The sequence below is a fragment of the Arvicanthis niloticus genome, chromosome 26, assembly GCF_011762505.2.
Source record: "Arvicanthis niloticus isolate mArvNil1 chromosome 26, mArvNil1.pat.X, whole genome shotgun sequence".
NCBI lineage: Eukaryota > Metazoa > Chordata > Mammalia > Rodentia > Muridae > Arvicanthis > Arvicanthis niloticus.
This window is the reverse complement of record NC_133434.1, coordinates 30,082,690-30,106,193: the sequence shown is the minus strand read 5'-3', so window position 1 is coordinate 30,106,193 and position 23,504 is coordinate 30,082,690. Positions and strand designations below refer to the sequence as shown.

Below are 23,504 nucleotides of genomic sequence, written 5' to 3'. Positions count from 1 at the left end.
TTACAAATAGAGCCACTGAAAAAAACAAAAAAAAAAAAAAAAAAAAAAAAAAAAAGCAAAAAACCCAAACTCTACTTTTTTTTTTTTCCCCTCAACCAGGGATATTAGCTCCTAATTTAGAAAGCAGAAAGGTTTAAATAGGTATTTGTCTTAGTTGTGGTTCTGAGAATGAAGGCTTCGTGCATTAGGCCCTGGGATTTGAATGTTCTGCTAATGTTAATGCTGAGTGACTTTGGCATAGTGTGAATAGTTAAGATGGCAAATTGTTCTGCTTATCCGCTTATTCTAAACTCAGGATAGGTTACTAAGTACAATTTCCTCATTGTCACTGAAGAACCCACCCTTTAATTAAAAATGTTTACCTTAATTAATGCTTTGTTTAGATGGCTTCTTATTGTTTTCTCTGTGTTATTATTTCCTTGTGGCCCTGGAAGTGAGGTTACAAATGAAGAGACTCCTCTTTTGAGGTAATGGGGATGGCTCAGCTGAGAGAATACTTGCTTTACAGGCATGAGCCCCAGAACCCAGGCGAGAAAAACTGGTGTGGTGATACATGCTTATAATCCCGATTCAGGGAGAGAGAGAGGGCAGAGCCCTGGGCAGTGCAGACCAGCCATGCTAACCTACTTAGAAACTCTACGTATGCCAGTGAGAGACCCTCTCTCAGAACGGGTGTGTGTGTGTGTGTGTGGGAACTGTCACTCTGCAGGAATGACATTCCAGGTTATCCTCTGACTTTCATGTGATGCTGGATACACATGTGCATGCGTGCACACACACACAGTTCTCTTTTTGTACTTCAACATCAGTATTAAGGCTGCATCAGGCTCACCTGGAAACAGATGCACATCTGAACTGCAAACTCAGACTCTTACTGCCTTTCCCCCCACAGTGTTCAAGCTCTTTTTTTCTTTTAATTTTTATGATTTAATTTTAATTATGTGTATGTGTGTATGTGTGTGTGTGTGTGTTGCACATTGCTATTGTAGGTACTCCCAGAAGCCAGAAGAGGGTGTCAGATCTAATGAAGCTGGAGTTGCTGATATTTGTGTGAGTCACCGAACATCATGAGTATTGGGAACCAAACTTAGATCCTCCGCCAGGCAGTGGTGGCACACGCCTTTAATCCCAGCACTTGGGAGGCAGAGGCAGGCGGATTTCTGAGTTCGAGGCCAGTCTGGTCTACAGAGTGAGTTCTAGGACAGCTAGGGCTACACAGAGAAACCCTGTCTTGAAAAATAAACAAAAACAAAAAACCAAACTTAAATCCTCTACAAGACCAGCAAGTACTCTTAGCCACTCTTTCTAGCCTGTTCAGATAATTCATGTGTGTGTGTATAATATTTATATATAATAAAGATAACATATAGTATATATTATATATGATATATGTATATATGCATATATATTCATATATGTATATACTCTTCCTTTCAACATCTTCTCAATATGTTGTCTTCCCTGTTTCGTGTCTTTCCCCCCACATAGTCCAGAGACTTCGGTGATAGTGTAAAATTTTAAGTGCCTTATTATGCATCATATATACGCGTTCAAAACCATCATGTTAGAAACTGAAACTCACCTTATTTATTTTATTTTTAAAATCTATGAGTGCATGTGTATTCGTGTGTGTGTGAGGTTGCCTATGTGAGGGTGTGTGCTCTTGCATGTGGAGGGCAGAGGACAACCTCAGGTGTCATCTTTAGGAGTCCCCCTTTGAGACCAGGACTCAGACTGAAGCTTATCAATTGGGCTAGCTCTGCTAGCCAGCAAGTCCCAGCAATTCTCCTGTTTCCACTTTCCCAGTGGCTGGGTTACAAGCACGTGCTATCCTGGCTTTCTGTATAGATTTGGAAACTCAAAATTCAGTTCTTCAAGCTTGGCAAGGCAAGGACTTAAATACCCTAGCTGTCTCTCCAGCCTCCCAGTTACCTTATCTTGTTTTGAAACTATGAAAACATAAATGGGGCTCAGAAATGGGTTAATAATTATACCCTCTTTGGAGAACTAGGTAATTCCAAGGCAGGGGCAGAAAAAGCAAAGCCTAGAATCACTTTTTAGGTTGGAGTGGAAGAATGCTATCTAAGATTGGACTTTGGAACCACAGTGAAGAGGCCCTCCTCCCCACCGGGACCTTTTAAGCATCAATAAAGATAACGTTACACCCCCTCCCCCCCCCAATCTACTAATAATTTAAAATTGAAATCGTTAGTCACCTTTGGTAGATGCTGGGGCACAGCGGCACTCTTTGATGCCAGAGAAACAAACAAACTGTTTCTGCTTCTTCCTCTGTGTGAGCTGTATCTCAGCACAGCAAAATCTCTGAAAGGGAAAGTTCACAATAGGAGAAGGGCTAAACCAGTATATCGCTAGCTGATGAATGAGGGAGGGGCAGTGGGTCTCACACCTTAAGAGTTTTACAGTTCTGCATGAGTTAATGGATTTAAGAGTCCTGGACAGAATGACCATTAGAGACTATCAATGTCTCAATACAGAAAGACAAACACAAAATTTATTCATGGTCATTCCCGTTCTTATGAGTAAAGCCACACCCAAACACAAAAACCCTTCACATTCAAAAATAGCTGTAAAATATACATGCTTCCAAGACAGTTGTGGAAACGGAACCAGCAGTTATAAACGATATGGAATTTTATTCAGCAGATTCCCGTGTGGCAGCGGTGGCGATGGGACATCTCTTGGAGAATATTTAGAAGAGCACTGACAGATGAAATGATAGGAAGACAGGGATTTACTTCAGAATGTCCTGGGGGAGCTGAGAGGGAGTATAGTTAAAACGGGATTCAACGGTCTTGTTGAATTTAGCTAATGCCCTAAATGTTAAGTTTCAAAGAAACACAGGACAAGCCTCTCTCCGGACGGAGGCTCCGCCCAGCACCTCTTGCCCCGCCCCTTCTCCTAAACCTCTCCCTCTTAGGGGTGGGACTTCAGCTTCCCCTCCTCCAGCTTTTCTTTCCTATATGGCTCAGCCATTTTGGCCAAGCACTCTTGGTTATTTCGTCAGCTTGCCCCTCTCTCTCCTATCTCACTGTCCTACCCCCATAGCCCAGTTCAGTCTTGCTGGTCATGTTCAGGCTGGACCCTTCCAGATGCCTCGGGCTATATTCTCTGAGCCTCTGTTTCAAGCAACCAGGTGAGGGGCCACTGAGGAAGGAAGATCAACTGAGGTTGTCTTCTGCTTTTCGTATGCGCATGCTCGAACATACACATACCTGCACACACTCTTTCACACACAGTCTATGATCAAGGAGTATGTATAGATTGCTGTAGGTGCACAGATGTGTAAGGTGGGCTCAGAGGGAAGATCGGAAGCTTAACAGCTAGGGTGGCCTTCTGAGGCAGAACAGGTACTGTGCGTGCGTGCTTGCGTGGGTGTGTGTACGTGAGTGTGTGTGTACGTGTGGTTAAGCAGCCCACTGAAGGGGCAGCTAGTCTGGAAAGCAGTTCTGGTGTTATAGTGTAGATGAAGCGAACTATTAGCATTTAAGAATTCGAGAGGCTGTGAGGTGGTGGGAGACTGCCTTCGGGCATTAGGAGAAGTTTTTTCTTGAAAAAAAAAAAAAAACTTCAGTTACTTGACAAATTTAAACCATTATTTGGAGAAATCTTGTCAGGGCAATGGAACGCATGGAATTATTCTCAGAAATAATTACAGTAGAGAAATGACAGCTTCATCTCTTCCTCTCTCCTTTCTTAGACAGCGCTAAGGATGAGCAGAATTAAGTTATCAGCCATGTTGAACTTACAGTGGAGTTTTGGGGAAAAGAGACCTAAGAAGACTAGGTAAAACATTACAGCACTTGTGCACTGTCTCTGACTGTATCCGTGGAATCCTTTACTGTCTGTCCCCTGAGTTAGGCAAGTATTTGCCCTGCCACCTAAGGGTGCTGAAGTCCCCACAGGCGTGAACAGTCACGGGAGATAGGCCCAAGTGATTTCTTTAGAGAACTTGCCCCCAGAACAGATGGCTCATTTCGGAAATGACTCTGAAATCAGAAGCAGGAGCGGAGGGTTGACTCATATCGCCTTGCCCTTTCCCCCAAATGGAAACACAGTGAAAGTTCTGCATAACTGTCCCATAGCTAAACTCCATATGCGTTTCTTTCATCCAAACAAACGAAAACCAAACCAACCCCCAAACCAACCACTGCAAATAAATTGGGTGGTTTTGTTGATACTTCCAAGGGGACATCTTCAAATGGTGACATCTCCAACAGGGTGCTCCAAAGAGATGATAGTGTGACCAAGGGCCCTGGCAAAGTGTCCTGTGACAAGAAGTGATTGTGTAATCCAGACTGACCCAGCATAGACCCTTCAGGGAAAGAAAGCTAGGACTATCAAGCTAGAACCTATTAAGATAAAAGACTGTGTGTGGTTTAAAACCCTCCACGGCTGGGAACGCCGTTCTCTGGTAGAGTCCTGGCTGAGCCCATGTGAGGTCCTATGTTCTGTCCTCAGTACCAGGAAGCTTCTGCCTGGGAGACAGGCTTTCCTTCCCAAAAGATCATGCATGTTTATTGTAGAAAACAAAATATAGTTGAAGATAACACCTGGATAGGAGTCCATTCACAGCACCGTTGATGGAGGCTCTGTTCGAGAGATGCCAAACTCCATTTTGGTTATCCAATTAGCATGTGATCCCTTTGATAATAGTAATGATTTCTGAATCATATTTTAGTCAAATAAACTTTGTACTTGGAAGTTGTCCATGGGCTGGCAAAATGCTCAGGGGTTAAAAGTTCTTCTCCTTGAACTTGACGACCTGAGTTCCACCCCCCACGTGCACATAGCATAAGGAGAGAACAAGTCTTCCAGATTGTCCTCTGATCTTCACCCACATCTGCCGTAATACACACATGAGCACGTGTGCACACTCAGAAAGCAGATACCTATGAGAAAATATTTTTAAAAAGCTATTAGTATCCATCAGTATTGAAATGATTTGGGCAGCTAAAATGAGCACCCCGATTGCTCACGAGTTGTTTGCACAGATATTACTTATGCATAAGGAGTTTTATTGACAGGATCCATAACTGGTACTTTCTGAGTGTGTTGCCCGGCCTGTGTCTGAGTGATATATGTTCACTCTGTTCTTACGGCAATCCTGACAAACAGTCCTATTGCCTTCATTTCAGATGAAGTTAAATAATTTAGCTGCCTGTAGTTCATAGCTAGTAGCTAATAGCGAGTTTGGTAACTTGGCTCAGAAACTCAGGATACTGGCCATTCTCAATGGATATAATTTAAAATTTAGCACTGGGTGCGGTAGTGCACACCTTTAATCCCAGCACTGGAAGACAGAAGCAGGTCAAGCACTATGAGTTTCAGGCCAGCCTGGTCTACAGAGCTCTATGTAGCCAAGGCTACATGGAGAGACCGGTCTCAAAAACAGAACAAAAATTTTAATCTGGGGATTTGTACCTTGAGAGGAGTTGTTTAAGGGCAAGGAAGGGCTTCAAACAGGAGCTTGTCTCAAAACCACTTCATGTTTCTCAGTGAGGTATGAAGCTGTATTCCTGTACCCTTCTGCTGACGAAGAAGTTAAGGGTCTCTGCCAACTTGATAGAAGTATTGCTTTAAATGAGTTCTGTTAATGTACAAAAGTGTCTCCCTGTCTCTGGCTTCTTGATGTTTAGTGATTACTTGTTTGAGCTCTTTGGTTTCCTCCTCTGAGGTTTCCTTTGAATCATCCAGAGGAGTGCTACATCCTTGTTTTTGCTGCTCCGCCAGTCACAGTCTTGAGAGGGAAGGGCTTGTGTCCTGTCTCTCACTGCAGCTGGGCCTCTGTCTCCTTCCCTCCTATTTCTGAGAGTTTCTGGTTTTTTTTTTTTTCCCCAAAAACACTTTATTTATCAGTATTTGTATATACATACATACTTATACATGTATACATATATACATACATATATGAACAATAATTAAGTAAGATATATTTGAAAAGTATTGGGGGTTGGGAAGAGTGGGAGGAAGGAGAGAAAGAAAAAAATTATGTAAATACAGTGCTCATATATGAAATTCTCAAAAAGGAATCCATTTGTTAAAAAATGTTCAAGAGAGTTTCTGTTTTAGGTGTTTAGTTTTGTGACAGTTGTTACATTAAGACTTGGATGTTTTATCTTCACAAAGAGTGTAACTATTGTGGGCATACAGGTCTCTAGTGTGTTCTGTTAGCGCTGCCACCTCTGATTCTGCAGTGTCTGATGTCATTCTGCCCTCTCTTCCCCTTATGTACATGTGTGTTCACTGGCATAGTATCCCATCAGCCCCAGTCCCAGCAATTGATATTTAAGGAGATGTAAGTCATGAAGTCATGAGAACCTAATCAAACTAAAATTGCCCAGCTTGTTGTCTGGAACATTGTGTGCGTGTTGGTGTGTGTGTGTGTGTTGTGTGCACACATGCACACATATGCAAAAAGGCATATAGTGTTTTTGAGATGGCATATTTTAGTGTTAACTGTATTGGTCAGTTGTTAAGATTGACATTTCCTTTCTAGTCAGGCTTTCCCTTTCATGTGCATGCAGTGGTCATTGTCGTCGTCGTCATCATCATCATCAATGTGACTGGCTTGGGATCACGTAGGAGATGGGTGAAGATGCCTCTGGTGCCCTGGTGAAGACATTTCCAAGAGGACTGAGGGAGGAAGATCCCTGTGGATGTGGGTGGCTACTCAGTATAGGTTGGGGTAGTTTTGAAAGTGGACCTTCAATGGGGGAGCCCATGAGGGTGATTCTAGTAAAGCAGGCACACTCATTAGCTGCTGGCTAATGAAGGCTTTTGACTGGGTCTTATCTAGCTAACCCTGGCCTCAAACTGTGGTACAGGCTGGCTCCGAACTCATGATCCTTCTACCTCTATCTCCCAAGTGCTGGAATTGGAGACAGGTATCACCACTCCCAGTAAGAGGTCTCATAACTGAGGTAGCTTTTCATGAGTCATTTCTCTCTTTTTGATAGAATTTTTTTTTTTTTTAAAAAGGAGATTTAAATTTCTATTATTTATAACTTCGTCTATGGGTATGTGCATGTGAGCTTGGGTGACTGAGGAGATTAGAGGCATTACATGCCTTCCCTGGAGCTGGAGTTGTTTCAGGCTGCCACTGCAGGTGCTGAGAACGGAACTTGGTCCTCTGCAAGAGCAGGAAGTGCTTATAACCACTCACAAAACAAACAACAAAAAAACCAAATCAAACCCAGCCAACCAACCAGCCAGGCAACTAACCAGCCCCCTGCAAAATATAAGCAGTAATTGTGGTAATGGACAAGGAGGTAGTTTTTAGTCTTAACGGAGCCCTACTGTGGAACAAAGGATGTCTGCTCATATCTCCGGGAAGCTCGTGGACAGTGGGAAGGGCAGTGGCAGCACACTGGTACTCCGGAAGCAAGCTCTGAAGCCGGGCAGCTTGAGCTGAGTCTTGCCGCTCTTGGTACTTGGTTTCCTGCCCTTTGAGAAGCTACTTAACTACGTTTGTTTCTAAGTCTGGGCAATGGAAGCTAATAATTGTGTTTTGCCAAGTAGTCATGAGCCAGAAGTGAGATAAGGTGTAAGCCAGTGCGTGGCCGGATGGGTGCCCCTGTCTGTGGTCACCTCCTGAGAGATGTCAGTCATCCACTGCAACAGCTTGGCTCTGCCGCCTTCCCATTTCTGCATCTGCAAAAGTCTTCTCAGTCTTTTCATTCCTAAGGGCTACAACCACTTGCCTCTTACTTAGCCTAGACTCCAAAATTCACCCATATCTGCCTCTGGTAGCTGCCTGCAGGGAGACGACTACAGTCTCTATCAATGACAGGAAAGTAATATTTCTTGAGCATTCAGTCTCCTAGGTTGAGCACTGGGAGATGAGAGGCTCCCCGATTTTTAAAGGAGTTCTGTCAAGATAATGCAGCAGGTGTGTGCTGGGAAGATACTGGCCGGAAGGAGTGTGTGATAGAGTGCCAGCTCCTGGTCCAGGGTGGGGCCGAGGCATGGGGAGTGGGAGTCAGTCAGGTGTCTTTTTATTTTGAACTGCTCACTGACTCTTGATACACTTACGATGCTATCAGATCCAGTAGGTGTCTATATCTACGTAGTAACAGTCCTCACCCTGGAAGGAAACCACGCACCCATTAAGCAGTCTCTTCCTACTCTCTCTTCCCCTGTCCCCTGGCAACCACCAATCTGCTGAGTGAACTGCTTAGTCTGAAGCTTTAAAGAGGTGGGTGGAAGCCATCCAGGAAAGGGCAGCCACTGTTGAGAGGGAGAGGCAGAGGCATGGGGAGGGAAAATGGAGTAGAGTCAGGAGCCTGGTGGCTGGATTGGCCGCTCTGCATGGTTGGATCCTAGAGTCGTATCCAGGAGGTTGGGTGGCAGGTAGGCAGGGAGAGGAAGTCAGTGTCTTAAAGGACTCTGTCTTTAAGAGTATTGCACTTGGGGCTGGCTGGCTGGATCTGTTGTTACAAGTATTGGCTGTTCTTCCAGAGGACGTGAGTTGAGCTCCCATTGCTCACAAACAATTGTAACTGCAGACCCAGGAGATCTGACAGTCTCTTCTGGCTCCCTGGACATCTGGCTTGTGTACATGTGTTGCATAGGTACACATTGCAGGCAAAACACCACTACACGTAAATATATATCTACGTATTCTATCTATCTATCTATCTATCTATCTATCTATCTATCTATCTATCTATCATACTATCATATATGCAAACACATATATGTATATACATGCACATTTACATATATTTAAAAATAATAGAGAGTTGGCATGTACTGTGAACACAGAGGTGGGAATCTTATGTTCAGTGCAGTTTTCATGGATTTCTGTGGGAGCTCCGGTGAGAAAAGATTTGAGAGGGTCAAGCTTGGAGCAGTTCCAAGCCGTTGTAGTGGTGCAGCCAAGAGCTGGCAAGGGCCTAGGGCATGCAGCACTGGAGAGACTGGAGAAACCGGCACCCAAGGCCTATATAAGTGACCCACCAAAGCCATCCTGTCAACAGATTGTCAGAGTCCCACCCACTCCTAGCCCGAGAGAGTCCCACAAGCCCCCTGGTTGAAGCTAATCTGGGACTACCTGGTAATTACGCTCTTAGCAGGTAAGCACACATCAGCAGCCCAGGTGGGTGTTTAAATACCCTTATCTGTAGTCAGATGAATGGCTCAGTGTGCTGTTGGAGTTTGGAAAAGTACCCCAGACGGCTAAACTCTGTGGGCTGGTAATCAGTGTAAGCACAGAGTAAGCAGATAGGTGTTTGATGAAAAAACCTGAAACACAATTAAAGAGACTAGCACAGGAACGAGGGGAGTTTGCCTACTAGATCCACAAGCAGATGTTGGGCTGTATTTTCTCTTAAACTTCTGTTTTCTGGATTGTGTGTGTTCTCTGTTTGTTTGTATGTGGTGTGTGTGTGTGTGTGTGTGTGTGTGTGTGTGCACATGCGCGTGTAGAATTCAGCAGGCAACTTGAAGGAGGTGGTTTTCTCTCTCTTCCATGAGGGTTCAAGGGATTAAACTCAAGTTATCAGACTTAGCACCAAGTGCCCTTCCATGCTGAGCCATCTCGCAGTCCTGGCTATATTTTCTCTACGTTTGAATATGTGTACAAGATAGAGTTTGTATACTACTTTTCAGTGAACCATTTGAAGGCAAATTGTAGAATTATATTTCAGCTTAAACACTGCATCATATACATACCACTTAAGGAGAGGACAGCTTTAGTTAGAGAAATGGCTCAGCAGTTAAGACCACTGGCTGCTCTTCCAGAGGGCCTGGGTTCAATTCCCAGCACTCCATGGAAGCTCACAACTGCCTGCAACTTCAGTTCCAGAGGAGAAAATAGAAAGGTGAAGTAAGTAAGAGCCTGAAGACAGAGTGACGCTTGCTCTCAGGCTATCTTTCAATCTAGCCATACTAAGGCATGTGAATGTTCATACCTGTGAACGCTCATGCTAACTGGTAATGTGTTTTTATATTGATTCCCTTAAGGCATTATAAATACCAGGATGCCCATTTAGGCAGGAAAACTATGTGTCAGCCAACGGGTGAGGGGGTGCTGGTGCTCCCTATAGTTTCCATAGGGAGCACTCATGATCATTGACAGGGATGGGAGAACAGGATGCTAGTGTGTCAAGCAGGTGGCCTCAGGCTGTGTGTGAGCTCTGGAGCTGGCTCCTGTTTGGCCTCTTCTGCTTTCTTCCCGATAATGTCATTCTCCAGAGTGCATTCTTGCAGCTGAATGACATGAAACTTCAGGTGGACTCTCCAGGAGACTGCTGCCTGAGAGCTGTAGAAACAACACACTGTGGGGCTCTGACCCAGCTGTAGAAACAACACACTGTGGGGCTCTGACCCTTTACTCTGTGACAAGTAAATGCTTTCCTGGGTGTGGGCTGACTTGTGTGTGTGTGTGTGTGTGTGTGTGTGTGTGTGTGTGTGTGTGCGATTATATATTCTCATTTATGTGCACCTGTGCGGGCCAGAGATGTATGTTGGGTGTCTCCCTGTGTGGTCCGCCCACTTGTGTTCTGGATCAGGGTCCTTCACTGAACTTGGAACTCAATGATTCAGCTGGACTGGGTCAGCAAACTGCCTGCCCGCGCCCAGCACTGGGGTTAGTAGTGCATAGCGCTACTTGGCTTTTTTTTTTTTTTGTTGTTTTCAAGATTTATTTATTTATTTATTTATTTACGTGCATGTGTGCATGAGTGTAGTCTAGGGAGTGTAAACAGAGAAATTCAGTCCATGTCTTTAAATGGCTAAAGCTTGTTTTTAATAATTTTAAATTATTTCAAAGTTAATCAGTTTTAAAGATATAATGTTATTTTCAAATAGCTATATAAACTGTTGAACTATTCAGAATAGCTCCTATGATTCTGGAAATTGGATTATTGCATCTCACATTTTGACCATTAAAATACATTTTCTAGTTTATAATTTTAGCTAGCAGAAGTATACTTTCTGCTGGTTTATTTAAGTAGGATTTTTATAAAATAAAATTTCCTTTGATATAGATTATTCTATTACGCCACCTTTTTAAAGATTTATGTGTACCATATGAGGTCTTGGGAGATAGGGCAGTGGTGAGCCACCATGTGGGGCTGGGAATTTAACTCAGGTCCTCTGCAAGACTACAAGTGCCCTTAATTGCTGAGCTATCTCCCCAGGCCCCCATTTTGCTTTTTTTTTTTTTAAATTTGTTTGTTTAAATAAAAAGAAAATTCTAGAAATGATCAAAACAGTGTCTCTGAACATTAGCTCTGTTGAGACAGTCTGTAATGGAAAAGAGCAGGCAGGCAAGATAGCAGAAAATCTTACTTTGGGTCTTAGCGCCGCATCTAAAACCGCGCAGATCTGGAGCAAGGCACTTCACCTCAGTGAGTTTTCACCTGTTGAACTTATACCTGACCGGAAACTTTAAGGTCTACAAAAGAAAAGAGTTTGAAGCATTGGCAGCTAATTTGTCAACCATTCATTCTTGTTGGGTGTGTCTGAGGACTGGATTGGCTCAGTTTTGGAAGTAGAAAACGCAGCTCACACCCGGAGGTAAACAGTGAAATTTGCTGCTTAGATGAAGAAGGGAAAAAAAAAAAAATCTCCAGATTTTAGTTCAAATCGCTTTGCATGTTGGTTCCCTGAGTGGAGAATAGTCCGATTTTTGTTTCTCTGCAGAGTAGGGTTGAGTGGCTTGTGGAACAAAGCATGCTTCATAGGGAACAATCGTCACAAAGGTGATAGGGGCATGTTTTCCCCTCGGCTAACCTCAGCACAGACTGGACACTGTGTGTGACGAAGGGTTTCATACTTAGGACCATCTGAATGTCACATTCCTTTGTGTCATTCATAGCTGTCAATGTGCTCTTTCAACCGGCTCACACGAATGGGCACAATCGCCTCGTTTTCGTGAGAATGAGTCGTTGGATAACTTGTAAGCTTGCTACTGTTGAAGTTATAGTAGCTTCAAGAAGAATAATTCCAGCAAAGATTTTAAGCCTTTTTTTTTTTTCCTTTTAAAATCTCAATTCTTTACCGCCTACTCCAGCTTTGTTCCTGGGAACTCCTATTAGCCCCCCCCCATCCACTGTCCCTCTCTGGATCCATCTGGATCTAGTGCCAGCATAGCTTGGCATTGGTAGTTTTTCTTGGTTTTGCTCACTGGCAGCTCTGACTAGAGGTGAAACACTGGTGGCTCTGATGGTATTCATGGTCTACTGTGTACTGTTTTGTGTAGCATATTATGTACCACCTACTGTATACCAGGTGTTGGTGATTTGAATAGGCATGATACCCATAGGCTTATATATTTGGATGTTTGGTCATTTGGGGGGTGGGGATGCCACTGCTTGACAGGGATTAGGAGGTGTGACCTTGAAGTAGGTGTGACCTTACTGGAGAAAGTGTACCACTGGGCATGGTGCTGGTGTTTCCCCGTGCTCAGTTCAGACCCAGTGTCTCTCTTCTGCAGCCTGCTCATCCAGGTGTAGAACTCTCAGAAACTTCTTGAGTATTGTATCTGTCTGCATGACAACATGCTATCTGCAGTGATGATAATGGACTACACCTCTGAACTGTAAGCTAGTCCCAATTGAATGTTTTCCTTTGTAAGAGTTGCCAAGGTCATGGTATCTCTTTACATCAACAGAAACCCTAAGACCATGTTCTTCCCCCTTTCTTTCCCTCCTTCTACCCCTTTCTTTATCTCTCCCCCTTCTCCCTTTTTTCCTCTTCTCTCTTTACTCTCACTTCCTGGTAGGGATGGGCTATCTTACCTGGAAGTCTACAAGCTGAACCCCTCTTTGTTAAGAGGCCTGCCTTCCTAATCCCCTGTCTGTGTCCCTTAGCTGTACTTTCCTGTAACGACCCTTAGGCAGGATGCCTGTAAAGGCTTGGTCTCCTTCAGGCCTTTTCACCTCCTCTGATGTTGTAGCTAGAATTGGGCTGAAGTTTGTACTATGGAGATTGTCACTGGTTCAGAGTTTGGTGGTTCTGGCCTCTCCTGAGATATGACCAGTCACTCAAGTGGCAGTAAACTTCATCTGCACGGTTTATGCTTCATTCTCTCCCAGATATTCAACCTGTGATCAGACAATTGGTGTACACAGACACACACACACACACACACACACACACACCCCTACCTACCTCTTGGGGCTATGAGATACAACTCAGTTTTTAGAGTGCTTGCCTAGCATGTACAAAGCCATGGGTTTGATCCCCAGCACTGGGTAATTCTAGTGCTATGGTATGCATTTGTAACCCCAGCATCAGAAATTCTAAATCATCCTGGGCTACACAGTGCATTTGAGGCTGGCCTAAAATTACATGAGGCCTTGACTTAAATAAATAAATAATAGATAGATAGATAGATAGATAGATAGATAGATGTATGTGTGTATGTTATATTTCTATTTGTTCCAGCATCCTTTTATTTAGATCAATCTATTCTTGTCCACTACATTAAATTTTATTTTAAAAATATATTTATTAAATGTCTACAATTTTATGAGTCGAAGGGACCTTGTGATTTTCTAGTGCAGTGGGTAGGTAACCTTTGAGCTTTTTGACCTTAGCCTCTAGGGTGTGATGCAGAGGCGATGGATGATGGGCAGGACCTAGACTAAGACGAGGAAATGTCCCGATGGCTATGCCTAGCAAAGGTCACTTGGTTCCCAGTGAGAGGCTCAGGTCTCTAAGCTCTACTCAGATAAAGGATGAAGGCTTATGGACTGGGCTGACAGACTCAGAAAATAGTAGCTCTAAACATTGAGACTACTGACTTTCAGGTTTGAGGCATGACAGTTGCCAGCAGCTATCTCTTGGGAACCACTGAAATCCATATGCATGCAGCAGTCAGCAGCAGCATCAGTCTGTACCAGCTAACAAGTCAGCTCTTAGCTTTGCTTGTTGGGACCTTTAAGGACCCTTAGCCACCAACACTGGATCTTTGGCTTTTAAGACTTTGTAGCTCCTTGGAGCCTTCCAGTGGCTACGGCCTGTTGTCTCTTATCACCCTGCCTTTGGCAGTCTAGACTCTACCACTTGTCTGTCTTGTAGTCTACTGACCTTTTTTGTATCTACCACCTTTGCCCAGGTGATCCCTGTCTCAGCCGTTGCCTCTGCTGCTCACCTGCCTGGTATTACTGGCTTGGCCCGCACTGTTTAGGAGAACAGTCACAAGCAGGCAAGAAAAAACATCATTCCACAGAAAGCCTTTTTTGGGAGAATGTTGTAATATCTAAGGCAGCAAGGGAGGGTGTCTCCTTGCTGACTCAAAACAAAACAAAACAAAACAGCCTGGAGTGAAACAGGAGGTGGCTGGCAAGGGTGGGGCATGCAAATGAAGCACTAATGGCACCAATCACTGGCCTCCTCAGCGGGAAGCTCTCCCCTCCCAAGAGGGAGAATAGTTGGGGTTATCTGTAGTTCACTAAGGCTTGCTTTGCCTGGTGTTCCCTTCCCATGCTTCTCTGGTGGTCTGGCTTGGTGGTGGTGACTTGGTGAGGCCCCTGGAGGAGGAGTCAGGACTTCATTTGTTCCGTGCTGTGCCGCAGGAATGCTGTTAAAAGTGAGGGCAGGGTGTCCAGATGACCCAGGCTGCCCCGGGGGTTCAGGCTGACTGGTATAAGAGAAGAGTGGATGGATGCTATCCAAAAGCCTGAAGTTAGAGGAGAAAAGCTATGCTAGGGAGCTTACGGTAAAGACTTGATGAGAGCCCAATTAAACATAAGAGTCTCAGCATTTCCAGCGCCCAGCTCCTTGCTTCTATGCCCTAGGGAGAGTCGAGTCCCTCTGGTCCGCCACAACAATTTTAGTGCAGCCAAAAGAGATATTAGTCAGATGGGTCTCTTCTAACAACACCAGTCCCTTTGAAAGGAATTCAGAGGACGGAGAGATGACGCAGTAGTTAAGAGCGTTTGCTGCTTTTTCAGAAGACCCTGGTTTGGTTCCTAGCTCCCACGTGGTGGCTCACCAGTAATTCCAATCCCAGAAGATATGGCTCTGTCTTCTGGCCTTAGGCACCAGCACACGTGCGGGCACATAAACTCGTGCTCATGCCTGGGGGATGAGAAGGGCGGGAAGGATTGTCCTATCTTACCGGCTTGATAATGGCAGGGACCACTCGGGACATGGAATGTTGGTGGCCTTTAGTAGCTCAGAGTTTCCTTGGTCACAGCTAGTAAAGAAACAGAGACAAAAACAAAGTTCTGTAGCTGCAAGGAAATGTGTTGTGCCAGCAGCCAAGTTACCCTGGGTGGGTTTTTCTATACAGGCGCTCAGTCTCAGCCTGCCTTTTAATCCTCTTTAGACCTTAGGCAGAGTGTGGTCAGTCCTACCCAGACTTCTGACCTACAGGACTGTGAACTTACTTATATATCTGTCGTGATTTGTTATATGGTATAAAAATTAATATGGGGAGCTTTTATGCAAATATATATACATGTAAAGAAATAGAAATCTTTTATGTCAGAAAATTGGCATAGAAGAAGGTGTAAGTCATAACTCTGAAAGAGTCAGAAAAATATTGCACATAGGCAAAGGCCTGGAACAGATTCACAGATGATTACAGAAGGTGAATCAGGGTTTAAAAAAATGTAAAGACTTTTTATTTCTTTGTTATAACACGTTTGTAATTAAAATAGACTTTTGTTAGTATAATAAGCATGTATACAAAGCTAGGAATTTTATTTAGAAAGTAATTACTAGGAAAATACGTATTATGGCCACGATATACTTGCTTGATGTACATATGAACTTACTTTATGGGTGACTTAATTTTGTTTAATTATCAATAAGATAATTGGTGTCAAAATCTGTAGGAAATAAAAACCTTGCATTTTAGAACATGGGCTAGTTCACTAGTCTACCAATGAAGATCTGTAAACACATTTTAGTACACTAATAAAATTTATTTTCCGTGTATATATGCATCTACATACCTATCAGTCCATATGACACATGTCAGAAGGCAACTCACACATGTTGGTTGTCCCCTTCCACCATGTGGGCCCTGGGGATTGAACTCAGGTCTTCAGGCTTGGTTGCAAGCGCCTTCATCCACTGAGCCATCTCTCCAGCCCCTGATTTTGCCCAGTGTTGGTAAGGGGGATGCACAGGCCGGTACCTATTTTAAAAAGAGGTTTCACGTAGGAGCATAGGTAGAAAGGGTCCTTTCAAGTTGGCCGTTCCATGGAGGGGTTAAAGGGTCTGTATCTGTTGTCACTGTAGCTTGAGGTCAGTCAGCTCTGTTGATCATGGCTTTTCCCTTGTGTCCAGCAGAGAACGTGGTAGGATGGTTTCCCGGTTGCTCTCCATTGATTGTGTTTTAGCTGTGACAACCTCTGCTCATTATGGGTGAGGCAGAGTCGGGAAGAGGAAGGAACTGCACTTTGGACCCATTACAGACACTTTAGGGTGTGGCCATGTGTACCTCCAAGAAAGTTCTTTGTCTCGGTTAAGTAGTGAGGCTGTCCCGTAGTTTTGTTACATTGGTTCTAACCTGGCAGATAAACTTTCTGGTGGTTGCTTCTGACTGCTTAGAATGGAGGACGCTCCTTAAGAGGGACATGCTTAGGGAAGGGATACCATCGTGCTCTGAAGAGGAGAACCCTATCTGTCCTCACTTTGGCATGAAGCTTATGAATTAAAGCTAACATTCCTGGGGTCTGGAAAGATGGCTCAGTAATTAAGAACACTTGCTATCCATCCAGAGAACTAGGGTTCATTTCAGCAATGCACCTACTCTTGCTACAGCTCAATAATTAAATATTATCAGTACCACTCAGAAATGTAAGTGCAGAATTTCAATCTAGGAATCCCCAGCAACCACATCAAATGGCTCACAACCCCCTGTCACTCCAGGGGTGTTGTAGGGGGACCTAACACCCTCTTCTGGCCTCCTCAGGCAACACACACACACACACACACACACACACACACTTAAATAAAGCAATTTATTTGAATTTGTGTAAACTTTATGAGATTTAGGCAAATATTAGAGACAAGAATATTAGCCACCAGAAGTGGCCATGGTTTGGGTTAGGTTTAAGCAAACATTCTACAAGTCTAGAGAGATGGCTCAACTTTTTAGAGCCATTGTTGCTCTTGCAGAGGACCTGGGTTCCATTCCCAGCACCTCTGTGTGGGTTACAGCTATCCATAATCCTAATTCCATCAGATCTCCCATCTATATCAGGCACACACTCATACATGCAGGCCAAAAATTAAATACATCTAAAAAACTTTCATAAAAAGAAAACATTGCCGGGCAGTGGTGGCGCACGCCTTTAATCCCAGCACTTGGGAGGCAGAGGCAGGCAGATTTCTGAGTTTGAGGCCAGCCTGGTCTACAGAGTTAGTTCCAGGACAGCCAGGGCTACACAGAGAAACCCTGTCTTGAAAAAACCAAACCAAACCAAACCAAACCAAACAAAACAAAAGATTATAGCCTGTGCAGAATTAACCTGTGGAGGAGACAAGGGAGAAGCAGGGCCAGGGAAATCAGACATTAATGTAGTCCATGATGCAGAACCAGCAAATGATATGGGCGGTTGCCGTCCTTACTGCTGTTGGATAACATGCTGGTTGTATTCTAGGCTATTTTTAAAGCGTTCATTTGCATATTTCCATATATTTGCACTTAAAGTAAAGAAAACAGTAGAGATAGTGATTAAAATTATATACACACAAGTTTATTTAAAAACTTCTTTCCCATCTTTGGTGTGAAGTCTAAAGGAACAGCAAGCAACTGTAATGTATAATGAGGTCATATAAATACATTCTAACAGTTATTCCCAAGCCGTCCAGGGCACAGAGTCCTAGTGTCCTGGAATATATAGAATCTATGGATTTACTGGGTCAGAGTGATAACAATATAAAAATATACAACCATCTAGAATTAAGATATGTTCATTATTAAAAATTTTCCTTAATTTTGAAGTAAAAAAGAGTTCAGGCATGGCAGCTCACGCCTATAATTACCCAGAAGCAGAGGCGGAGGCAGGAAGATCTGTGTGAGCCAGGGGACTGCCGAGTCTACATAGCGAGTCCCAGGCTAGCCATGGCTACACAGTGAGACTCTGCCTTTAAAATATGTGTGTGTGTATATATATATATACACACATATATATATATATACACACATATATATATAAAACTGATAGTCGTGGTGGATATGAAAGCTCTTGACAGTACTGGAAAGTTACTAGTCAACTTGTGAAAAACAGTGAGCTAACAAACACTGTTACACAGAACACCTAGTGCCCCACCGTCAGCCAAGATCACAGCGCTTGCCACCATCAGACAAGAGGTTATAGTCGCCAGCACTAATTCACCGTAATGGGGACATTCTTATCGATATATGTAACTACAATCTCATACTAAAGTAACAAGGACACCAAACTTTAGACTCCGTCATTTTTCAGGTGCAGAAAATAGTAATTTGAAAGTAGGTTGAAATCTTCAGTGTTTTCTGGTCCTCTAGGTACAAACGATTTTATTCTAATTACATAGTAAGATATAGAATAGTTTGACAGGACCAAGAAGCTGACCAGGATGCTGAAGACTTTAGGAAACCACTGATGCCAAGCTCTGATCTTATCTGCAGATTTCCATTCAGGATGTTCCTTACTTTCCACAGATGTGCCCTAAAGCACGAAAAGGAGGGGTTCAGGTATGAACCGCTGGACCATGTTCATTTGCACATCTTGAGAAGCACGAGGAAGTGTGTGCTCCCAGCTCCGAGCTGCCTGAGGGGTGACAGCACATACTCACCCAGCAGCTGTCTTCCTGTCCAGTGACCTCACTTCTTGTTTTGTTTTGTTTTGTTTGAGACAAGGTCTCTCTGTAGCCCAGGCACACCTGGACCTAGCCATCTAGCCCAGGTGGGCATCATACTAGTGGCAACTCTGCCTCAGTCTCCCAAGCGATGCTCTCACAGGTGTGTGCCATTGTGCCTGTGGGGAGCTAAGCTTGCAAAGTCTCTAATTTGGATGGAGGCAGGGTGAGGGTATTCACAGTGAGAGTGGAGGAGCACACCTGGCCCCAGGTTGAGCAGGGAGCAACAGGGGCCTCTTCTGAGCCCCCCAGCCTCAGCTCTCTGCCCACTCTCTCACCGCAGACTTAGGGCTTACTCCATGGTGACTCCTACCATTAGCTTTCTGTAAGAGTTCCTGTGTGGCCTTTTGTGTCTAAGATGAATCCTGGGTTTTTTATGGCAAATGAATGGTTTTTTTACTCCTTCTTAGTTAAGAAAGTTGGACAGAGCAATGCTCGTTGTAGAAAACATGACAACCCAGAGAGTCGAAGGAAAACTTCTTATCCCACACCTTACAGCTGTGAACTCGAGGTTATGTTATTTTATGGAGGGTTTATATATTAAAATTGAGGTTCTAACTAGCAGTCCAATGCACCAGGCTCTATGGCCTTATTCCTAGATCAACCGAGAAGGAAAGAGAAGCCAATTGAATGGAGAAACTACTTAGTGAATTTATATTCTTAAGATCTGAATTTTAGAGAGATTTGCTTGAATAGTTAAGAGAACAATAGTGAATCTGCTTTTAGCTCTTGAGAAAAATCAGTAGTACTACTTATAATTTTCAGTTTTCTCTGCTTCTCATAAGTTTGTAAAAAGTTTTATTAGGCGACCTTTGCCACCTCAGTAAGTTCACCTTAGTTTTACTTAATCACAGACTCAACCCTGGCTGTGTTTTGAGGTACAGAGTCTCCTGAAATCTTGCTGATAGGTTCAAGTTTATCTTATTGCTATACAATGAGAACCGAATAGCTGGTGGGTGGGTGGTACCTCCATCTAGAGTCTCCCAGGGGAGAAGGAAGCCTGGCCGTGAGGTAGACAGAGCAATGGCAGTTCCTCAGGCAAGGCTGTAACGTGACCCTGACAGAGGCGTGCTCTCTTCCCCAGCTTCCTTCCTCTATCTCTGTGTGGCTGGTGCCAGAGTCCCTGATAATTATCCTGAACACCCCTGCCACTTCATCTACGCATGTCCAGTTGTGTCCTGCTCTTGGTCCCCATTTCTGGGTTAACCGATAATTCAGGAAGTATCTTAAGTCAGGTCAGGGTCCACCTATCTGCTCGGAGACTGCTGACTTAGCTCTACCACAGAGGTCCTTGTTCAGGTTGGAAGGACAGTGTGGAAGGTGGTGGATTTCCTCCTGGAAAGTGTGGGCTGCCACCTCATACAGCTGGTCAGCCGCATGTGTTCCCTGTGACAAGTTATAGGACTCCTGGCTATACAGGAGCCAGGGAGGACTTGTCATAGGAATCAGTGCTAAGACTGAATTATCCATTTTTCCATTGGAGAGGCCCACAGATTTACCACAGGCTAGTTCCTGTAGCTGAACAAGAGGATTCCCTAGGAAAGCCCGATTCTATCATAAACAAACATGAACCATATTCAGAAATCTAATGTCCTTTAATAGTTTAAGGGAAATTTTTTTAGCTGTTCTGTACCTTGCTACAGCTTGTGGTGGAAAATAATTACTGTTTCAAAGTCCTTAAATTTGCTAAAAATCCATCAGTTATCTAGCAACACTTTATTGTGAAAGAAGTGTGGGGAGTCTTGAGTCTCAAACACATTTTTTTTTGCATGTGTCTGGGATGTACATGCATATGCATGCATTCCGAGGACCATAGCTGACATTGGGTATCTTTTTTGAATGCTGTTTATTGACTGAGTCACAGTCTCTCTGTGTGCCAGGAAACTACCAGTTCTAGTCAGCTTGACCTGGGGCAGCCCTGGTTTCTGTCTCAGGAGTACTGGGGTTATAGGTAGAAGCCACACCTCTCTGGCTATTTACGGGCTCTGGGGATCTGAACTCTGGTCCTCTTGCTGGAATGGCCAATGCTTTATCCACTGAGCCACCGCCCTCTCTCAGGAGCCATTGTTAAACACAGAAAAGCTATTTGGTGCCACACTCCGTTATCTGCTCAGGCACGATTACTATATGGGGAAAATGTTAACTGTATAATAACCACATCTGAGGCAGTCGGGGTATGCCTGGGTTTGAATAGTGCAGACCATGCCTCTTCCACAGAGCTCTGGGTCAGACTGCTGAGCTAGCCATGGACACTGCCTGCCACTGACTGGATGCAGACCAGTAGAAGGGAACACTCAGCACAGCTATAAAGCACGTCTCAGCTGAAGATTTATTATAAGACACACACTGTGTGCACCACTCCGAAAGATTCTAGTACTTTTCAAGGGTATGTGTTTAGATTCCTGTGTTCTTAAAGCTTCTTCTCTGCAGGACACAACTCCGACCAGCTATTTATCCTGCCAAAGTAGTGTTGGATGATAAGAATATTCACTCAGAAAGTGTCTATTGCACATGGTCTGCCCAAGTTATGTACCCAAATAATTTCTGCATATGTCCTTTAGTAACAAAAACTAGTCTTGGTTGCATTGTTTTTTTGTTTTATTTTATTTTATTTTATTTTCCACTAAGGCAAAGAACAGATTTCTTGTAGTGGCCACCAGAGGGAGCCAGAGAGATTGATATTTTAATAAAAGCCTTGGCAGTTTCCATGTTGGTAATATTATTTATCTATTTATCAGCACTTCTGTTGAAGTCATATACAAATAATTACTTAAGTGAAATATATACATATTTTCCATTTTGAGTTAAAGGTTTAATGTGTATCTCGGTATTAAAAAGTCTGTAAATAAGCCGGGCAGTGGTGGCACATGCCTTTAAGCCCAGCACTTGGGAGGCAGAGGCAGGTGGATTTCTGAGTTCGAGGTCAGCCTGGTCTACAGAGTGAGTTCCAGGATAGCCAGGGCTACACAGAGAAACCCTGTCTCGAAAAACAAAACAAAAAACAAACAAAAAGTCTGTAAGTATCAGTAACAAAAATATAATAATTAATATGATCTTTTTTTAAAAAAAGATTTATTTTTAATGATGTGTATGTGTCCAGATGTGAGCATGTACATGTGAGCGCAGTGCCCACAGAGGCCAGAGGCATCAGGTCCCTCTGGAGCTGGAATTGTGGGTAGTTGTGGCCTACCTGACATGGGTGTTGGAAACTGAACAGGTCCTCTGCAGCAGCTTACATGGTCCTAACTGCTGAGCTACCTCTCCGGCTCCTAGTATTATGGTTTTCATGGTGATTTGTCTTTTTCCCTTTCTTGCCCTTCACCATGTATTTGGAATATATATTAGTATTTTATTAGTACTTGCTTTTTTTTTTTTCCTACAGTGAACACACCGTTGTAGAACAAAATAACCCTTCCACATAGTTTAGAAAGGGGTTTCAAAGCTTCTAAACGATTGCTGGAGTGAAATGCCTGAGATGCATCACCCATTATTTTGATTCATCATTAATTTGCCTTAATTTTTTAAAAACATTTTGTTAATGTTAACATTTAACATTTTTTAACATTTACACTGAGGACATCACTTACGTGATTTTGCAGAGCCTGGATTTCTGTGGCATAAACTTCAGATTTATTGAGTAGAGAACAAAGGTATATTGTTTTAGATTTTTGGCTGTTGCATCTATAAGAACAATCAGAATTTTAAAAATCTGATGAATAATAAATTTATTCAACAGAATTCAGCCTTAGAGCTGAGTTTTAGGTATGAATATTCTCCTGTCTACTTTGTGTGTTTGTTCATGGTGTGTGTGTTCCTGTATGTGTGTGTGTGTGTGGGGGGGGGGGTCACCTGCATTCCTGGAAAGGCTAAAGATTGACTTGGATATCTTCCCCTGTCCCTCTTCATTTGCTGAGGTAAGGTCTTTGGCCAAAGCTTTCCCATGAGCTAGCCTGGCTAGCCAGCTTGCCCTAGGACTCTGTAGTCTCTAGGCAGGCTACCTCACCTACCTGACTGGGTTCTTAATGCTTGCCTGGCAAGGGCTTTATCCTGAACCTCTCTCCGTCCCCACGTGTATGAACCAATTAGTAAACCTTTACCCTTTTTTTTTTTTTTTTTTTTTTTTTTTTTTTTGACAGCATGACATAGGAAAAAAGGCACTTCAGGGCTAGCCCAGGGCCAGAGTTTTAGCTGGCATTGCCAGCTGTGCAGTGCGGATAGTCACTGAGCAACTGTGAGATTCTTTTCATGTGTGGAATGAAGACGGCAGTAAAACTGTCTTGGTTATGATTGAGAGCTGCGTGAGGTGCTGCCTCGGTAAACGCTGATGGTAGTTTTCTTTCCTGCTGCTGTGATAAAATACACTGACTAAAGCAATTTAAGGGAGAAGAGGATTATTTTCACTTACAGTTCAAGGATATTGCTCTTCATGGTGGGAGAGTCAAGGCACCAGGAGCTGGAAGCAGCTAGTCATGTTACATCCCTACATCAACAGTCAGAAGAGAGTGATGGATGCTTGCCTGCATGGGAGTGCTCACTCGGCTCGTGTTCTCCATTCTTACACAGCCTAGGTTCCCCTGCCCAGGGGAATGGTGCCACCCACAGTGGGCAAGTCTTCCCACTTCAATCGATATGATTAGGATGCCCCTCAACAGACATACCCAGAGGCCAGTCTCTCA

General features: G+C 43.7%; 1 protein-coding gene and 1 long non-coding RNA gene across 3 annotated transcripts in view; one reads left to right on the top strand and one right to left on the bottom strand.

The window, feature by feature from the left end:
• Uaca (uveal autoantigen with coiled-coil domains and ankyrin repeats) overlaps nt 1-23,504 on the top strand; it is an 88,186-nt gene that overhangs the window by 4,848 nt on the left and 59,834 nt on the right. The gene's annotated exons all lie outside the window — the stretch shown is intronic.
• Nucleotides 14,196-16,352, bottom strand: LOC143438892 (uncharacterized). Its single transcript, XR_013107444.1, has 3 exons — nt 15,933-16,352; nt 15,092-15,169; nt 14,196-14,551 (listed from the first exon to the last, which is right to left on the bottom strand). It is a non-coding gene; the product is annotated as an uncharacterized LOC143438892 (long non-coding RNA).